Here is a 21,451-nt window from a genome sequence, read left to right on the forward strand (position 1 = left end):
ACAGGGAAAGATTTACTTTACGACAAATTCGAAACAACAAAAGTACCCCACTTCATAGGCTCCTACTCCATAGTCCAGCCAATTTCAAATATTAATGCTCAAAAGCACCAACTGAAATCCTTATCAAAAAGAACAAACATCGCAATAGCCTCTAGCCCTCGCGAGGCATCGATTTTCATCAGCACCTTAAAACGATACGGTCCTACAAATTTCGATACCAAACGACGATAGACCGCTTGCCTTGCCTCAACGTGGCCACCGCGACCCAATCCAGATTAAAGAAACAAATCAAATGATTAGAGCGAATCAACCCTCCGTGCTCCAATCTGCCTTCAGCAGGTGTAGATTTGGGTTGGAATTCTGAAAGCATTCCCCGTGAATACACAAACGGTGCCATCGAGGGTCACGGCGGCGTTGTTTCCAACCCTTGGCACACCAACGCCCTCGCGAAACACAGCAGGTGCGACTCTCCGGAATCGCCCCGCCGCCAACAAGAGTCACGTCGTCATTATATTGGTTCGTCGAAAAAATTTGCATACCTCGTGCAGGCATCCCGGAACGACTCTATCGCGGGGCGATCCCTGACTAAAGAGACCGAAGCTGGCTCCCGTTTGGGATTCGGTGGGAAATTTGACAATCTGCCTTTCCTCAAATTGAATGAAATTTCGCTGCTTCCAGGGGCGCGCGTACCTGGGTGGGTTGGCGTGGCTGCAGACGCTTTGGCATGTCAAACAGATTCAGCACACGAACATTCCCGCAAATTGAGGTTTCTCGGGACAGGCCGCGTTGCGCGCTGCTGTTTCGGCTGGCAGATGACGCGTCCAGGTCGGGTCATGTTTTGTGTGTGTGTGTGTGTGTGTGCGGGGAGATCAGTGTAGTATGACGTTCTTTGAAGAGGAGGTCACGTTGAATACACTTGTGCTGGCGGATTCTTGGAAAAGGCACCGGATTAGCTCGTATTAGTGTCGAGATTTAAAGCTAGAAGTTGCGTTCATCGTTTGGAGATAGCTTGGTCATGATTTCTGAGGAATGCTGGTGAATCCATAGCTGGTGTCACGGTTTGTCTAAAGGTTATTTTTATAAAACTTGAGTGAATCTCGATAATTATTTCTGGAGCTTGGGAGGGACTGTCCCTAGTCAGGGAAACTGTTTTTCAAAAAAAAAATCTATCGATAAAAATTGATTCAATCTCCTTTTGAAGTTTTTATACAATATATTTAAGATAAAATCATGAAAAAGGTCCAGAAATAGTAAATTGAAATATAATCACTATATATATGTAAAATGCTTTTACAAACAACACAAAGAAAACCATTTTTTGATTGAAACATTCTGAATCAAAATTTGAATGGTTTTTCTAAAACAAACATGGCCACCAAATGGCCGATCGGGAATTATGCTTTCCAGGGCCTTAAATTGTTATAACTTTTCAGAGATTTGATGTATTAGCAAGTTTATTCTGCAAATTTATTTTGGATGTTATTTGCTACAAATTCACGTAGGGTACGTTATCCATTAGTGGACCCCTTTCCTATAGTGGACCCTCTGAAGGGTTTTTGATGAAAAATTCAATAAAATCACAATTTCAAGCGTGTTATTGTCTACAAATCTTTTATTTGGCATGTTCAGCATCATTTAAACCAATGTTGACTGATATTTAATTGTCCTTTTCACCAAAATAAGTGTTTTGAGTTCGACATCTGAAATCAGCCATGGCCACTAGCATTTTCACAACAAAACTGCATTTATATTTTATGATTGAATTAACTATCCAATCATTGTTTGACTGATTATTTAACTTCAGCAAGTCGAAATAATGTAAGTTTAAGGAACTTTACTAAAATAAAGCGAAGATTTGCTCATTTTCTAGCAAAAATTAGGGGGGTCCAATATAGGACAACGCAAATCCAAACTTTTCCAAAAGTGGTCCCCTGTTAATTAAACCTTCAAAAATTAAGAAAACTGTGTATTTAACCAAAAGTTTCTCTTAAACATACAATGAATGCTTGTTGTTATCAACCTGAACGCATATATTTTTCAATTATGAGTATAAATATAGCTGTTTCATGTAAAAAGTACCAAAAATGCTGAAGCCGTAAAAAATATAATCAATCAAAACTATAGTCAATTATACTTAACTGAAGCATCATAATTGCAGTTTGAAATGATATTTTATAATAATAAATCAAGAACAACACATTTTTTTTAAATAAACATGCGTGGTTTAATCAGCAACTGTAAACAAATCTATTGTTTAGTTTTGGTCAACCATTTATGTAATTAATATGAAAAAATGTGCATAAAAATTACTTTTTTAAATTATTTTATGTTTATAGTGGTTTTTGGAACGTTTTCTCTGATCTTTTTCTGAAATAAATGTGTTTAAATGTCTGTAAGGTTTTGTTGTTTTTTAAAGCCAAATTTGTTAACAAAACATATTTGTTTATGATAAAAAGTGAGCAGAATCCATCTTTTATTCATTATATCTATCATTAGACCTACATCATGCATCAAAACATCAAATATCGGTTAAATTTGGTTTAAAAATAACAGTTTTCCTATAGTGGACCCGGGTCCACAATCGGATTATGGACCCGGGTCCACTATAGGAAAAGGGGGTCCATAAAAGGAAAAAAACTTTTTTTTTTCCAATGGCTATTTTTCTGCTCAAAAACAAATAAACTGATGAAACAAATAGTCAAAATTGTTCAAAAGACTTTAGTTTTGTACAAAGGGTTATGGAAAAGTGCTTAAAATATTGAAAATTTGTGAAAAATGTGCTTCGACTCTTCTAGGGGGTCCACTAATGGTTAAAATACCCTACACAGTTTTGATAAACACGAATAAAATTGTTATTCCACATGAATTTGATGAAAACAAAAATTAGGAAAAAACCTATTTTGCAGCTTTTATCGAAACTGACGACCAAGAAAAAACATTTTTCCATGATGTTAGATTTTTAAGACATGTTTAGAGAACTCGATACTGATATTTTGATGAAATAACAAGTCAAAACATCATTATTTCAGCAATTTATTAGAAACTTTTTCATGATTTCAGCTTAAATATGTTGTATAAAAACTTCAAAATGAGATAAAATCAATTTTTACCAATAGATTTTTTTTTTGAAAATTAGTTTCCCTGACTCGGAACAGTTCCCCCAACAAGCTCCAGAAAGAATTACCGAGGTACATTCAAGTTTTATAAAAATAACATTTAGACAAGCCGTGGTGTTTGACAGATTCCATCTCTAGGAAGGCTAACAATAAAGTAAATACGGAATTACTTATATGTGCAGGTGACATTTCCTACTTCTGTAACAATGTCCCTTTTCAGCAATGTCCCTTTGAACCGGAGGAACCATCAATCCAGTTAATAATTAAGTCGACCATGATCCTCCACGGAAGGGTACTAAACACAGCCTTTCGTCCGGTATCAAACGGTCAGGAATGTTTCCACCCGGGTACACTTTGCTGAAAATACCAATTGCTTTATCGATGCCCCCGGGTTACTTCGGCTGTACCGATTTAGTCTAAAGGGCTTTGAAGAATGAATCAAACCAAATGGGACGGAATCCTGATGCGAATTCCGTGCCATTTTCCTGGCATTCGTTCGGACCTTGACGGACGAAAAACGGTCCATTATTTAGCGTGCAGGGTTTTATTGCTCCGGCCCCTCCGGAGGACAATTTATTGTGCCGAGAATGGTATTGTGCTGAGAACAATAAAGATTATTATTTAATTTGAGGAAATCTTCAGCTCGGTAAATAAACAGTTCCGCGCTGAACGTCATCCCGGTAGTAGTGCCTCTGTCACTCGTCGGCATTATGCTGAAGAAACCAATCCGAGAAGATTTCATTTCGAGGCTGATGGAGACTCCTTAACGGAGCCGTTGACGATGCCGACGCCGCCGGTCATAAATTGTCATTTCGGTCTAATGAAATTGCTCCCGGTAATGCCTCTTCTTCATCTTGCTCCTCGAGCTTTTTTTTTTTGCTGTACCGGGAGACAAAGTCCTGGACAAGGGGACTCCATTTCCGAAGCTCATTTAGGCAAGACTTGGACGCGTAGCGTCCTTGAGGAATGGCCGGAGCGGGAAAATTTCGAGATTTATGGGTAATTACCGGGTAAGTTTTAATGTTTAATATGGTAGAAGCGGCCGTAATGAGGATCCTCCTGGCATCGTAACATGGAAGCTGCGGAGAAGCTGGCCAGTGCAGAGAGTGAGAATTTCTTGATTTATTGGGGCAGTGCCTCCGGTTTTGGTCACGCTTTGCCCGTTTGCCACTTCTTGGCAAGGAGATATTGGTACTTTAGGACCTTTTTTTTTGCAGAGGCAGACGATCCTATTTACGGTTATTAATTGATGGGCGGTATCCATTCATGGTGGTGACCAGAGTTAACGTCCTAAGTAAGGTACCCATTTGAAGTAAAATTGAAGAGTGTAGCTGATATTTAAATTTCTAAGAAAGCTTACTCAATGCACAACTGGAAATGCTTTACATCATGTTACATTGAAGAATCGCATTCAGGACATGCCAACAAGAAGCTGCAAAATTATTCCCAAAACATTCCGTATGCCAAGCAACGACCATCCGGTGCCACGTGAAGCAGCTAAAATTGTCGTTTATTATTCTACCCACTGCATGGTTGCATATTTGTATGCACTGGCAACACTGCTGCTGCTAGTGGATGCTGGACTAAGCACTCATAAATCTGTATAACTCTCATGCTGTTCCAACCCAACTGCAAGTAAAAGCTCGTTCTAATCTAATCCACCGGCTGCTGCTGCTGGTTGTGCTCACGGAATTGTAACCAGTAGCAGCAGCTGCTGCTCACGAATCACGCCATTCATGCAAAATGCACCACATGCACGACTGCAGCGACGATGTTGTTCGTGACGAATTGCACTGCTATCAGCTTCACCACCCCCGTTCCTCTCCGGCTGGGGGGTACTATAGCTGTAAAGTTGAAACGACACGTGGTTACATCCTTTGAATAATCTATGTAAATTGTTCATTAGAGCGAAATTTGGTGGTTTTATCTTAAGAGGACAGGATTTGTCAAAGTTCGAATTATGTAAGTAGGCTTAAGATCTGATCAGTGTTGCGTTCCTCACGCACTCGTGAGCGCTCACTTTTCGCTCATTCGTGAGGAGGAGCGCTGCGCGAGCTAGCTCACGTTTGCCCGCGCTTAAGTTTGCTCCGATTTTTTCAGCTCACGTTTGCTCCACTTTTCTAAAAAATAAACAATCAGTAGATATTTTTTTATGATTTTCATTGATGGCGTTTTGTTTACATATATTGTTTATCTACGAAAAGCGACAAACAATTTTTCGACGTGTGACGTTATATCTGAAAGTGTAGCAGTGAAATCTTTGTTCTGCCGAAAAATCCATATGATGATTGTATTGCTTAATCGTTTATTTATCGGTTTCATTTTATCGATCTTTCGTGCCAAATTTCCCCTTGAAGAGCGTCGAAAGATTTCCTTTGATGAAGATTCTTTCATCGTTGCAAATTACATAAATTTCGATATCGTGCACTGCTCTGTCCGCATAACTGTCCCATATGCATTTTCTGCAAGTTGAAAAAACGAAAAAAAACGAGACCGCAAAAAAAAATAAAAAAATATGGAAAGTTGTGTGACATTTTACAATCGATCAGCAAAATTAATCTTGAACTAAATGAACTCTTCGTTTCAGACCCGCAAATCGTCGATTGGTCCTATCTTACGAAATATGTACCGGAAGCGTAAACTAGAGGTGGGCCAAAAAAAGAGCGAGCCGCTCAAAGAGCCGATGCTCTAGAAAGAGCGAAAGAACCATGACACACAAAAAACGAGCCGCGGTTCTTTCTGAAACTACGGCCTTTTGAAAGAACCGTCCCAAGATGGAATGATTTTCAAACTAATGTCTATTTTTAAGATTATATAGATAGACTGAATTTCCAAAAAATAACCACATTGAAATTATTTTTTGAGAATTAAGAATGTTATGTCAAATAATTCAATGCTTATAAATTAATTCCAAATTTGTCAGAATTGTTCCACGGTGTAGTTTTTAGAGTATGCACTTAAGGATAAAAACGGCAGGATAAAGATTAACTATTTCCCAAAATTTTGAAAGCTTTTCGTTGGGAGGACTTTTGCAACTTTCTATTGTTGAGAATGTTTGAAGTATTGAAATATTCTAAATCACATCACATTTATGCCAATATTTGAACACCACTTGAAAGTTTTCAAAAACCATATTTTCAGTTTCCTAGTTTTCTTTGGAATTTCTTCAAAAGTGAACGATTTTCTAAACAAAATTAAAAATCTTTTCATTGCACAACTGATCCTGAAGATACATTTGCGTACTACCCGAATATACATTGAGCATTTAAAACTCTATAACTTAGAATATTTTTAATTAAAAAAAAAACTAAATAGCCAATGAGGCTAAGAAAAAATATTTACTCTTGCCCGATCAACTTTTGGGTTTATAAACTTTTTCGATTAGAGGTGGGCAAAACCGCTTTTTTTTTGGAGCCGCTCATTTTCGTTCGCTCATTAAAAAGAGCCGCTCTTTTGAACGGCTCTTTCGCTCTTTTTCAAAATTTTGATAAAATGGTTATTTTTAAGGATGGTGTAATTTTTAAAGTTATATCACATTGGACTTTTATAAATCATTTGCGTAAGTTTTTGCTAAAATTGAACTTATGCTGACATTTAATTTGGAGAACATGGTCTGCGAACTCTTTTCTAAATTCTGATTTAATCGATGAAGTCTATAATAGCTGAAGTTTAATCAGGCAAGAGTGTTATTTTTTCCATAATTTCTCAGCTATTTAGTAGATTATTGGTAATACTTTACAAGCTATGTAATTTCAAATGCTCAAATTTGTATTCGGATAATATTTTAATGTACGATCAGTTATATAAAGAAAAGTTTTTTTTTTTCATTTAGAAAATCATATACTTTTGGAATTTCAAAGCAAAGTAGGAAACTATCAATGAGTTTTAAACTTTTAAGTGGTGTTTGGCAGCAATGCTTTTTTGGAATTAATGTTTATAAGCAATTATTTTTCAATTTAAAATTGCATTTTCAATGCCAAAAACATTTTTTTTATGCAATTTGTTCGAAATTCAATAATTATTTATAACAAGTTTAAAAATCATTCCATCTTTCAGAAGACCATAGTTTAAAAAAGAACCGCGGTTCTTTTTTTGAGAGCCATGGTTCGTTCGCTCTTTTTAATGAACCGGTTCTTTGAGCGGCTCGCTCTTTTTGTGCCCACCTCTATTTTCGATCATATCAGAATGTAAAAAAGAGTTCACAGAGAATTTTCTTAAAATAAGCATTTATTAAGCAACGTTTAGATTGAAATCTTGACATAATGACCGCCAAGATTTTCAAGAGAATCTTCTTGTTTTTTATGAAAACAAAAAATCTCGTTCAAGTAATTAATAAAAGTCCAATAAATAACATAAAATATCATACCATTCTTTAAAATAGCCTTTTCATCAAAATCGTGAAAAGATCTGAAAGAGCCATTCAAAAGAGGCGCTCATTTTTAGGATCGAGCGAAAATGAGCGGCTCCTGAAAAAGAGCGGTTTTGCCCACCTCTTGCGTAAACTGTCAAATCAATACCGATTTTGCCCAGTGATAGCTCGATAGGTTTTCTACCGCTATATTGTCACAAATTGATTTAGGGTTATGTTTTCGGTAACCCCCATAAGACAATCAAGCGAAGAAATTGTGGTCAAAGTCACCTAAAAGGGGAATCGTTTGTTATACTTCAATTTGCTTTAATTAAAAAAAATAATAATCAAGATATTTCACCAAATTGTCTTAAATTAAATCAAAATACCTAGTTTTTTTTTGTACAATGTTTGAAACAATGTTTACAATGGGTTGAAAGAATAGTTACATTTTTTTGAAATATTTAATAAAATTATATTTTTTTGTGTTTTCCTTAAACATTTGTTTTTTTTTATAGAAACCATAATAATAAAGTCAATACCGAAAATCAAGCCCAAATTGATCACCGTCAACGCCGGTAACGAAGACGACCACGACGAACCCTTATCTACCTCGTGATTGGATTACCACTAATTTGTGCCCCAGCATTTTGGCAGTTTGCTTGAACGGTGTGGATTTTCCACCGACCGAGGAAAAACTGGGAGAAAAGCCGCCCACTTACGGTCACACACACACACACACACACACACACATACACACAAATTTGGGCGAATCCTTTTTCCTCCAACGTATAGGTTGGTTCTAGCTCAATTTGGTTCAATTTGGAACAATTTGTTTTATATTGCTGGCGATATTTTGTCAACCGACATCCTGGGCATGACGTCCCTGCTGAAAAGTAAAACTGTGCCATTTACTGCTGGAGAATGTATTGAGTAGCTACACAGAAAAAAAACAATGATGGTAATATTCATCAGGAAATGGTGACAGATTTTGAGGCAAAAAATGATTAATTTTACCCCAGAAAATGATGAATTTTCATCAGTTTTTGATGAATATTCATCAGGTTCACATTTGTACACATTTTTCATGTAATATTACTCAAAAAAAGAGGTAATATTCAACCTACCAAATTTTCAACATTCCAAAATTCAACTTTTTTTTTGCTGTGTAGCGGTGTTCCAGCTTGTGGGGGCGAGTTTCGTTCAACAAAAGCTTAATGGTTGTTTCATGGCGTGGGGAAATAAAGTGTGCTTCCATGGGAAAACCAGATTCCCAGATGCGCCTACACAATATGTCTGAAAAATTTAGCCTCATGAGATTTTGATTGCACTAAGTTACAGTCAGTTTGGAGCGTAGATACATCAAATCTGTAGGTAAAAAAAAAGATGGTTATATTCATCACGAGTTGATGACAGATTTTGTGGCAAAAAAAAGTTTAATATTACATCAGGAATTGGTAAATTTTCATCAGTTTCTGATGAATATTCAACTGGTTAACATTTTTACACATTTTTTGAGTAATATTACTCAAAAAATAGGTAATATTCAACCTACCAAATTTTCAACATTCCAAAATTCAACTTTTTTTTACTGTGATATACACAGAAAAAAGTGGAATTTTGGAGTGTTGAAAATTTGGTAGGTGGAATAGCAGGGACCTCTTTTTTTGAGTAATATTACATAAAAAATGTGTAAAAATGTGAACCTGATGAATATTCATCAAAAACTGATGAAAATTTATCATTTTCTGGGGTAATATTAGTCATTTTTTTTGACACAAAATCTGTTACCATTTCCTGATGAATATCGCCTAGTCAAGTCGTAGTCAAGTCATAGTCAAGTCATAGTCAAGTCATAGTCAAATCATGTCTAGTCATAGTCAAGTCATAGTCAAGTCATAGTCAAGTCATAGTCAAGTCATAGTCAAGTCATAGAAAGGTCATACAAAAAAAAGGCCAATCATAGTCAAGTCATAGTCAAGAAACGTTAATTTAAGCTTATTTAAAATAAAATGTTTGCACCTGAATCCAAACCGTCCTTTGCAATACAACCTAAGCTGACCAATTATTTATTCACACTATTTGCATACAAACTCACTCTATCAGCAACTGTTCGAAGCACAATCGCCCCCACCAAACTGGACAACACGGACCTGTCTGTTTCTTCCACTCACCAGCAGATGAAGAAAAAAAAAAAGCTTTCCCAAACACATTTTCCCGAACAGCGGCCAAAGTTCCGGGGAGGGCGCGTGTCCCAAACCATTTGAATATAATCAAAATTCAAATTTAGTCCATGTTTTCTCACCTAGAGCGTTTTCCTTCCCAATTTGCGTTTTACCTTGCTTCGTTCGTTTTTCTCACCAGCCAGTTTTCCACTATTTGAAAAAGCATTTTCTCCGGTTCTCGTTGTCTCCGAAAATAAGCGGCAAAATATGTATAAATAAAATCCTTTCTTTTCGCGCTTAGTCCTGGTCTCTTTTCGAGAAAGCAGTTTTCCACTGTTTTTTTTCGTCTTTTTCCCCAACTCAAGCTCAAACTCGAAAGTTTATTTGCATTGAGGACATGGCTCGGCCGAGAATGGCAGGTTTGCTGTTGCTTTTTTTGTGTCGAACGTTGTTTCGTTGTCCTTGGCCGCGCCCTCGCTCAATCCTCGCTCGTTGTTTCAACTCAAAAAAAAAGCTGAGCTGAAGCGATTGTCAACACGTTTGGCAGCCGCTGCCGCCGCCGGGAAAAGTGGAATAAAATCGCTCGGAAAAAGACCTTGACATTTCCTCACACTTGTCACCTGTCCTTTTTCATCTTTAGTTTGAAAAAGGGCAGATGGAATCAAGATTGGAATTTAAGAATTTGGTTTCAAATGCTGAGATAAGGCTTGTTAGGAAAATACACACATTTTATTTCCCTGAGATTTTTGTTGAAAATTAATCAGGTTGACTTAAATCAAAACCTTAAAAAATCATGATTTTTTTATTTCAATATTTTTTTTTTATCTCATCTCACTGAGAAAACCCTATAAAATTATTCGTTACATTTTTATGAGGCAATTTGGATTGGGTCCTCGTAAGTCCATACATGGACTTTTTTTTAAATAAAATACTTTGAGTACACAGAACTATAAAAAAGATAATAAAAACGTTATTTTTGAAAGAAAATCAATCAGCGTTCAAAATTTTCGTAGAATATAAATATTACGTAGATCACCCAAAAAAAATATCTCTTAAGTGATTATTAAAAAACTTTTCAAGTCAAGATGTCATAACTTTGTGACATTGTTGTAAAGTGATTTGCGAAGCAATCTGTCTTACATCTTTTGATAAATATTTGAAAATCTTCGTGATTAAATATACATATTAAAAAAAACATGGTAAAATTACATCTAATTTAACCTCTAATAATGTGAAAAAAAACATCTAGAAAAATATCTGTAATCCCAAAAAAAATATCAAACCGGCTATAGTTATAACTAGCTTACTAAGTCCGCCATAAAAAATCGTATCATATGAAAGGTGCCCAAAAAATGCTAACATATTTGCGGTAATAAGACACGAGAAGTTAGATTTTAAAGGTTTAAGGTAATTCAATGATTCAACATTTTCAGAGGTATAATTACACATTTTTTCTGACATAAAATATGTACCCCTTTCTAGATGTAATATTACTATGATTTTTTTTCTATGTAAGCTGAAGTGTCAAAGTGTCAAAATGGGTATTCGGCGCCGTCACTCCGTGCCATGCCATAGTCCTTGTAGATAAAAAGAAGATACTAGTGGTTACGACTAAGGGCCGACAGCTATAAAATCAACTTCATTTCTTTTTTTGTCATAAGCTGAAACCAGTAAGACTTATTCTGGAAAAAGTTATTTGTCATAGAATACATAGTTTCTGCATGTTTTTATTTCCATTTCAGCTTTATTTATCAATGTTATTCTTAAACATTCTTAACTTAAACATATACTTTCAAAATAGTCACATAGAGTTTTTACAAGCAGTCAAGCCTCAAATTGATCCTCACACTAATTTTGGCGTTTAAAGTTGCTGTTCTATACAATTTTGAAGAAGCAGGATCAGAATAATTTCAAATTTCCCGAAATTTACCGTTTCCCGGGAATTTTGTGAAAAATTTTCCGTTTCTCGGGGATTTTGTAAACCCGCTCTAAAGCACACAGTAGAAAAAAATCATGGTATTATAACATCTGGGAAGCAGGGAAGGCTTACATCTTTTATGTCAGAAAAAATGAGTAATTATGGTGTGATGTATCTTTTTCAGTCTAAATTGAGTTCAACCTTCCAAAATCACCTCTTCCAAATTTATACAATTTCTTACTGTGCAGGCCATTTTGCCACTTTTAAAAGGATAGGGTGATCAAATAGTTTCACAACTCGATTAATTTAAGCACTCATTGTATTTATTTGTACCGAAAAAATCATAATCATTTTGTATTTGGCTTTCAATCAAAGGCAGAAAGAGGACAAAGTTGTCTAAAAATTAAACAAAAAATCAATTTATATCAATTTCAATTCTTCTTAAATTGTTTTTTTAACCTTGGCTTTGTTTTATTTACTTGTTTTATGTAACTTTGCCTATATTTTGAAGGCAAATAGTCTTCTAGATAGGCTTCATCTATAAAGTACGTCACTCTAAAATGAGTCAAAAATTACACCCCCCCACCCCCCCTTTGTCACGCTTTTCCTATACTTGATTTTTAAAATTTTTAAATCAAGACTAACATTTTAAAAGGGCGTAATATTGAATGTTTGGCCCTTTTGAAATGTTAGTCTTGATTTGAAAATTTTGAAAATATTGTTTTCGAAAAGATCGGAAAATTTCACAAATATTTCATATTATGACATTGAAAATCGGACCATTAGTTGCTGAGATATCGACATTGAAAAATGTTGGACTGTTTGGGTGAGACTTAGAAAACATCAATTTTCCTGTTTTTAAACCTTTGCATTGCAATATCTCAGCAACTAAGGGTCGTATCAACAAAAGTCAAAAAAGCAAAATAAAGAGAATTCTCTCAGCTGTTCGTAAATATTTTTTTCAAAAGTGGGCAAACATAGGCCTAATTTAAAAAAATGAATAACTGCGACTATTTTCAAAAAGTTTCCAAGAAATGGCTATAACTTGAAAACGGTGCACTTTATCAAAATTTCACTACAGTACTTTTTGATTGAAAATTCGATTTTACATCGAAAAATGAAGTTGAAAATTTTTGCGACCAATATTTCGATTTTTTGAAAAAATCTGTATTGATTTAAAAAATCATAACTCGCTCAAAGATTTTATGCACAAACTGGAAATTTCTGCAAAGTTGGCATTTGATGTCCTCTAAAAAATATCTAAAAATAATAAAAAAATAAAAATAGTGTTTTTTTGCAAATCAAGTTTTAGTGACAAAAATTGAAATTAAAAATCACCAAACAAATTTTTACCGTGTATCTTTTTTTTCAGTGTAGTCCATATCCATACCTACAACTTTGCCGAAGACACCAAATCGATCAAAAAAATCCTTAAGAAAATACAGATTTTTGAATTTTCACATATCATTTTTGTATGGACAGCTGCCAAATTTGTATAGAAAGTTATATGGACAAACTAATGATGCAAAATGGCTTCTTTGGGCATAACGAAGGCACCAAAAAAAATTCAGCCGGATTAAAAAATACAAAAATTAAAATTAAATAAAAAAGACCGATTCCGTAGAGAACTGCTCACCTTCCAAAGTTACACTTTTTTTTACTGTGCAGGCCATTTCGTCACTTTTTAAAGGATAGGATAATGAAATAGTTTCACAACTAGATTAATTTAAGCACTCATTGTATTTATTTGTACCGAAAAAATCATAATCATTTTGCATTTGGCTTTCAATCAAAGACAGAAAGATGACAAAGCTCTCAAAAAAATATTTTTTAATCAATCACATAAAAATACTTAAATATAAGAAACCGATGTTTAAAATGCGTTTTAGTTTAGTTTAATTTAAACTCTCTAATGCCGCAATCTGAAAATTCAACAAAAAATCAATTTATATTAATTCCAATTATCCTAAAATTGTTTTTTTAACCTTGACTTTGTTTTATTTACTTGTTTTACGTAACTTTGCCTACACAGAAAAAAAAATGATGGTAATATTCATCAGGAAATGGTGACAGATTTTGTGGCAAAATAAATTATAAATTTTACCCCAGAAAATGATGAATTTTCATCAGTTTTTGATGAATATTCATCAGGTTCACATTTTTACACATTTTTTATGTAATATTACACAAATAAAGAGGTAATATTCAACCTACCAAATTTTCAACATTCCAAAATTCAACTTTTTTTTTCTGTGTATATTTTGGAAGCCTCTTCTAGATAGACTTTGGCTTTGTTTTAAATGCATCTCTACTATTTTTTATTTCAAAATACGTGTGGATTGATTTTTGTTTTGTCCCAAACTATATTTTGTGGTCAATTTTAATATTTCAAATATTATAAGCAGCAAATTTCAAATTTGTAAACATAAAAAAAACAAGCGAAATTTAAAAAATGACACATAAATTAAATAACACACATAAATTAAATAGCAAACTGGTCGAAAAATCCCTAAAATATCATAAAAAATGTTACAATCTCTACAAAACAGTTCCGCAAAAACAAACAGACCTTGTCGATCGTTTTCCAACCAAGTTGACCGGATTCAACTTTTCCCGAAAAAAAACATCCAATTTTGTCGAAAATTGTAAAATCGCCTCAAATGACTGTGTTTGTAGTGAGACGAAAATTAAATTGGAAAACTTTCGATTCCCAGGTCCCGGGTCCCGCGTTCCGGAACCGATTGCGAAAAGGTCAAAATTCAATTTCAACTGGGGACAGCTTTCACGCGCATTCCTCCAGTTTGGAGATGAAAAGGGTCGAACAAGTGAGTGTCGAAGCTTTTTTTCGCCTCGATCGAAATTCAGTTTATTTTCCAAACAATAGGAAAACTATGCGCTGATTTTCCAAGCACGAGGAAAAGCGGGGTGGTTCTCGGTCCTCGTCCTGCCGGAGTGATCTCATTGCGGAGTTTTTTTTTTGAGCTCCTCTCTCTTCATGCCATTATCATCGTTATCATATCACGCTGGAGAGTGCTGCCAGACGGCGAGGACATTGTTCCTAATTTTGACCTGTTTGATGAAAGCATTCCAAAAATAGGAGCAAATAGGACGAAAATAAGTACATCCACCGTCGTCAGTCAGGATATGAAATCCCAGTAAAGGGGGAGATTTTTTTTTGCCTCCAAAATGTGTTTGTTTTAGCTCTTGAAGCGATATTGAATTTTTCAATCGGAGCACAATCCACTAGCACCAACACCACTAAACCAATAACAATAAGGGCACGAAGGGGCGATAAAAAGAAACCGAAACAAAAAACACTATTGTGCTCGGCTGGTGGTGTGAGTGAGCAAAAGTAGTCCACAGAGGCACACCACCACAGTGTCTGACTGACTGGGCACGAAAAAAGGGGCACGATTTCCGTGACGTGTCAGTCACGGAGTCGGAATGAACGGAGCGTACTTGCGATGGTGCTGGTGAAAGGTCACGTACTCGTTTGATTGGATGATGACACTTTTCGTTTATGCCGGGATCGTTTGAAGATTTTTTCGACTCGATTTCGAAATCAAAACAGTTGCTCATTTGGTTTTTCTGATTTTAAAAGTGCTGGATATAGCTCAAAATTGTAATATTTGAACAACCCTTGAATTTTGCTCCATTTTAGAGTTGACGTACCACGTACCAACAGTACTGGCAACACTCGCAAGAACCACGTGTAAAATTGACAGAAAAATCAAAGTGCAGAGAAGGGAGTTCCGGAAGGATGCGACGGTGCGGTCGGTGGCGGCGATGATGAACGTTTTTCAAACTAATCTCGTGTTTCTGTCATGAATAATAAATTTAATATGCGCGAAGCATGGCGGCTGCATTTTTATTTGCTGGTTTGGGACGTGTGACACATCGAACACCGGCCGACATGCATCAAGATTGGAACGAAAATGTAAACTCTTTGGGAAATGAAAATCTTGCACAGACAAATGGATGATTTATTTTTTGAGAAATAACGATTTCACAAACAGCCTTTTAGAATGTTCTTAATTTTTAAAGTGAAACATCTACTATTCTATGCCGATTTATGCAACGTGCAATATATGCGAAAGCGTTGTTGTGTTTCGAACATTTATTGATGGATCAGTAGCAGCGCCAGCGTGCCGGCCATTTTTTAATATTGTTTTTTTTTTACTTGAAAGAAAATGAAAAAAAAAAACAATTTCTGTGACTCGATTCAGACGTGCGATTGGCACCTTCCGCATGCACCGGTGACCCAATTGGGTGTAGATTGATGGGTGTGTGTCCTGGATAAATTGGTTTTGGACTGGCTTGGGAAGGATGCACATAATTTATTAAAGTGAGAAAAAAAATCAAAAAAAGGGTTATATACGAGAAAGTCACATTGCTTCATTGTTTATTTGCATCTACCTTCAATTGGTTGATCTTTGTAAAAATATATATCTTCTATCTATATATATAAAAAATTTCGACGGTTTTGTTCGAATGCGAATCAGTTCAATACGGAGCGTCGGATTGTTGCGTTGGGTTCGTATAAGCCCAAGGAAGGTTTATACGCTAACTAATTGATAATTTGGCCACTCTGGAACCGATTCCGGAGCATTGGCAAATTGTATGGAGAAAGTTACGTAAAATCAAATTTTGATCACAGGAGGCTGAATAAGCAAAAAGCAAAAAAACGTCAACAAACGAAAAAAAAGGGCAGAACGAAGTTTGTCGGGTAAGGCTTGTCTATATAAAAAAAAAATCAAAAAGTGAAATTGGAAAAAAAATATTTGTAAACATGACGCAGAAAACAAAAACAAAATAAACCTGAGGGGTCAGTAAAGCTCGTTGATGAAAACCAAACCAGTACAATACGAAATATCAGCAAAAAGCGGCTTCCAAAAGTGGAGCCATCCATATTTTAGTGTTAGTTTAAGAATTAAAGTTTTAATGATCAAAAGTTAAAAAAATCCAATTTTTTTTCGTATACGGGTAATTCTCCGCCAACTCACACAGCAGTTGCCCCGACCCCTCTTCGATTTGCGTGAAACTTTGTCCTAAGGGGTAACTTTTGTCCCTGATCACGAATCCGAGGTCCGTTTTTTGATATCTCGTGACGGAGGGGCGGTACGACCCCTTCCATTTTTGAACATGCGAAAAAAGAGGTGTTTTTCAATAATTTGCAGCCTGAAACGGTGATGAGATAGAAATTTGGTGTCAAAGGGACTTTTATGTAAAATTAGACGCCCGATTTGATGGCGTACTCAGAATTCCGAAAAAACGTTTTTTTCATCGAAAAAAACACTAAAAAAGTTTTAAAAATTCTCCCATTTTCCGTTACTCGACTGTAAAAATTTTTGGAACATGTCATTTTATGGGAAATTTAATCAACTTTTCGAATCTACATTGACCCATTGGGTCATTTGTCATTTAGAACAAAATTTTAAATTTTAAAAATTTCGTGTTTTTTCTAACATTGCAGGGTTATTTTTTAGAGTGTAACAATGTTCTACAAAGGTGTAGAGCAGACAATTACAAAAATTTTGATATATAGACATAAGGGGTTTGCATATAAACATCACGAGTTATCGCGATTTTACGAAAAAAAGTTTTGAAAAAGTTACTTTTTGCGTTTCTCTTTGTTTCGTCGTCCGTGTCTGTCGCGGGTGACCATGAACGGCCATGATCGATGACGACCAACTTTTTCAAAACTTTTTTTTCATAAAATCGCGATAACTCGTGATATTATAAGCAAACCCCTTATGTCTATATATCAAATTTTTTGTAATTGTTTGCTCTACAACTTTGTAGAACATTGTAACACTCTAAAAAATAACCCTGCAAAGTTAGAAAAAAACACGAAATTTTAAAAATGAAAAATTTTATTCTAAATGACCTAAAACTTGGTCCAAGACACCAAATGGATCAGAAAATGCCTTCTCAAGATACAGCATTTCATGAATTGAAATACTCATTTTGAATAACCAGCTTCTAAAATTTTATGGAGACTTGTAAAGTAAAAGTAATGACGCAAAATTCCTTATTTTAACATGACGAATGTTTGAACAAAGTTTCATCCATATAAAAAAAAAAAAACAAATTTAAAAATAGTGAAATAATTTGCAAAAATCTTGTGAACTACTGTAATGTACTGTTTGTCTACAGATAAGAAAATGCAACCAAATTGGAAGTGTGGAAACGATTATATCAAATGAACTAGACATTATGTTTTCCGTACTACATATTTCTGGGTGTAATATTACATAAAATGCTCGGGTAGTCATTTGGCCCCTATTTTTTTTCTTAAAAATCTCATAACTTTTGGTAGAATTGACCAATTTGGATGCTTCCGGTCCAGATCCAGAATAGCCTATATTTTGAAATTTCAGATGGGGGACAAATATGGTCCACTTTTACAGGAGATATTCTGAATTCCGTTGGGGTACCTCGGCTCACCTATATTGGTTATTGGTCAATATAAAAATAGATTTTCACGGAATAATGCCGGAGATGAAGCAAAACGTCAAGGCATCATTCTAATACATCATCTGACAGTTCAAAATATAGACAAATCTGAATCTTTTGCAACCGGAGGCATCCAAATTGGTCAATTCTACCAAAAGTTATGAGACCTTAAAGAAAAAAAATAGGGGTCAAATGACAACCCGAGCGTTTGAGTGTTAAAATCTTTTGTTTATTCTGCATCAAGGAATGCGGCTAGAGATCACAACAGCTACAATATGACGATGAGAACTCAGTACTGCCCACCATTGAAAAAACGGCTAATATCCACTTTTGGCAAAAACGAGATATTAGCACCAGGTGGTAGAGGATGTTCCAACGCATCTCCTGGAACTTGAATTTCACTGAAATAGTGTTTAGACTTGGCTGCCGTTGCGAAAAACCAAACGGCTAATATGCCACTCTTATGGGAAATTGCCTTGGCGGAGATTTTGTGACAAACTCTAAAACGCGTTTTTCTCGGAATACTTGATTTGGCATAATAGCCGAATTTTCAATTATGGGCAGAGAAGCGTTCGTTTGACTGGAAATTCATAATTAATTTTACAAAGCAAATGGTACCATTTACATTGTTTTTGGAAATACAGAATCGCTTGCGGGGAATGTGGTGAAAGTTTCGCTTTTGATGTTGGACATGAAAGGTGCTTCGCTAGAAATAATTCCAAAAAGCATAGGTTTTACATTTTTTCATGCATCAAAGCAAAATTGAAAAGGATTTTGTTGAAATGTCATGTGGTTAGTTCCCCTGTACAGCTATGAGATGGCTTGTAATAATTCCAGATTTTTTTTTCAAACGGACAACTATACAACGAATGTTTTGACAGCTTTTGGAATATTGAAAAATTTATTTAATCGAATACTGAAAATAGATAGTAGAAAAAAATGTCATGCCAAAAGCATGAATTTTAATAGAAACATTCGGATCATCTAATGAACTGTGGCGATTTCTGGAACATTTACCAAGTTGTCTAGATGCTCAATGAGAATCTTTTTCAAAGAATGTAAAAAAAAAAAACTACAATTTATATTGAGCATAAATGAAAGTTAGTTGATAAGATTGTCAAAAGGTTCATTCATTAGTATTATAGAGTCCAGACTCGATTAACCGAAGGGCTTGGAATAAATTCACTTTTGACAGTCGAATCAAGAAAAAAGAAATATTTGTCTTATTTTTGAGTGTCGAACTTAATGAGCCATACACTAATCTATTTTTTTTAGAATTTGTAAATCCAAGATGGTTGCCAAAATGGTTATACTTAAATATCGAGAAAACACGAAAACAAGCATTTTAAAGTCAGTTTCCAACACAATCTACAAAAGACTCATAAAGTAAAAATATTTCCATCGGCATTTTAGTGTCATCACACATTCCGCACACTGCCGGGCCGTTTACGGAGCTGTTTGAGGAAATCTTGATGCCCCTTTGCAGAAGGAGGAGTTTGTGACAAAACTAGCTTCGCAGCACCCACCGGAGGACTCACCTCATTGAAATTCCAGCTGCGTGAGAACCTTATCACATATCTCACTTTCCGGTGACTTTGCACATGTGTGTGTGTGTGTGTGTGTTTTGGAGGGACACGCACGAATCAGCACACTCTTACACAGCAGATTTCACTGAAAAAAAAGATGAAGAAGAAAGAGGAAAACGTTAGTAGAATTTCCAATTGGCAAACGGCAGCTAAGATTTACATCTTGTGTGGGTGGGGAGAAACGGAAAGTGGGTGGCAAGCGGGTTGCGGGGACATATTGGAAAACCAATTTTGAGGCGATTGTGCGAAATTTGCAAATTCATCAGTATCTATCTTAGGGGACAAAAATCCGCAACTTTTGAGCCATAGAGAAACATGGTCAAAAAATCTGCCACCGAGTTATGAATTTTTGAAAAAAATAGTGATTTTTGGAAATAATCGAAGTTTCATGCAAAACAAGTTTGACATTATTTTTTAATGCAAAATTTAATTTGCAATCGAAAAGTATTTTAGAGGTTTTTTGATAAAGGGCTCCGTTTTCAAGATAAAGCCACCGAAAGTTTGATTTTAGCGAAATATTTGCAGTTTTCCGATTTTTAAAAATTGTGACCATGAGTGATCATTTCCATTTTTTTTAATAGTTCAGAAAATTTGCTATAAAATTGTCTATGAGACATTGAAGATTGGACCTTTGGTTGCTGAGATACAGCCGCTTTAAGAAAAAGAAACACGAAAATTGAAGTTTTCTAAATCTCACCAAAACAACCCACCATTTTCTAATGACGATATCTCAGCAACTATTGGTCCGATTTTCAATGTTAAAACATGAAACATTCGTGAAATTTTCCGATCTTTTCGAAAAAAATATTTTGGAAATTTTTAAATCAAGACTAACATTTTAAAAGGGCCAAACATTGAATATTTACGTATTATACCGATTTTTCATTTTTTTTTTAAATAAACATTTCCAAAAGATGCTGAGGATACGATTTTTTGGTGAGAATAAAGCGAACATTCGGTGTTCTGTGTCCTTGGGGAGAAATAAACTACCGCTAGAGAGAATGATGAGTCGGTGCGGAATGGACCCCTTCGGGATATCCAGAATACATTGACAGCTGTAATTGACTCCTTGTGTATGTGCTGTCTAATCAAATGAAGCAGAAGTTTCGGATTCTATCCTTTCGGAGCACAGAACTTCCATCTGTAGTCACGAATTAATTATTGGGTTGGCGTTGAAGCGGAAAAAACGAAGGTCATTAGTTAATCTATCTTGAGCTCGAGGGAAAATAAGGGTTTCTTCATTCTAATGTCCTCAGAATAAATTCCACTTGAGACAGTTTTGTCTTTGTTTTCACCAATTTCCCCTAGCCTATTCCATCAACCACAGATCGATACACCATGTCTTGGGATGCCGAATAATTTCGTGTCACTTGGCGATATCGTGTGCTCGGAAAAGTCGTCCTGCGACATGAAATTGGCCCCGACAGGAAACGCTTTTCGCCATACTATTCTGCTGTCTCCAAGCTAATCGGAAGTAATTGATCTGGGTAATTCGTGGCAAAGTTTTTGGCCAACTCGAATTCTTGAGGGAATCGAACCAGACAAACCGGCAGCGGGGGAAGAGCAATTCATTTTAATTAATAGCTGTCTTCGTCATTTCGGAGAAAAGTGGAACAACGGTTTTATGTCGGGCTGTCAATCCGAAACGAAATGCATAAAAAAAGGCAAAGTGGTGCTACCCCTTTCATGACACGTTAAAGCAAAGGGTACTCAATTGGGAGAGAGCAAAAAAAAAAAACAAATTCAGGTCGAAACGGACCGTTTTCCAAACGTTTTATGGCAAATAAACAAAAACTTGACGAGCGCACGAAAGACACGCAATTTTCGTTGCTTTCGAAGGTAAACGATCTGAAAATTGCTTC

The 21,451-nt window shown here is 35.5% G+C and overlaps 1 protein-coding gene across 2 annotated transcripts in view; it reads right to left on the reverse strand.

Moving 5' to 3' along the window:
- The window catches only part of LOC120421197 (leucine-rich repeat-containing protein 24), a 281,819-nt gene that overhangs the window by 85,882 nt on the left and 174,486 nt on the right, over window positions 1-21,451 (reverse strand). The window contains exon 2 of one of the 2 annotated variants that reach the window (XM_039584400.2): window positions 19,542-19,674. The exons of the other annotated variant lie outside the window; for it this stretch is intronic. The gene's annotated coding sequence lies outside the window, so the exon portion shown is untranslated. The remainder of the gene's footprint in view (window positions 1-19,541; window positions 19,675-21,451) is intronic. 2 annotated transcript variants of the gene reach the window in all.

This window comes from Culex pipiens, chromosome 1 (assembly GCF_016801865.2).
Source record: "Culex pipiens pallens isolate TS chromosome 1, TS_CPP_V2, whole genome shotgun sequence".
Classification (NCBI taxonomy): Eukaryota; Metazoa; Arthropoda; class Insecta; order Diptera; family Culicidae; genus Culex; species Culex pipiens.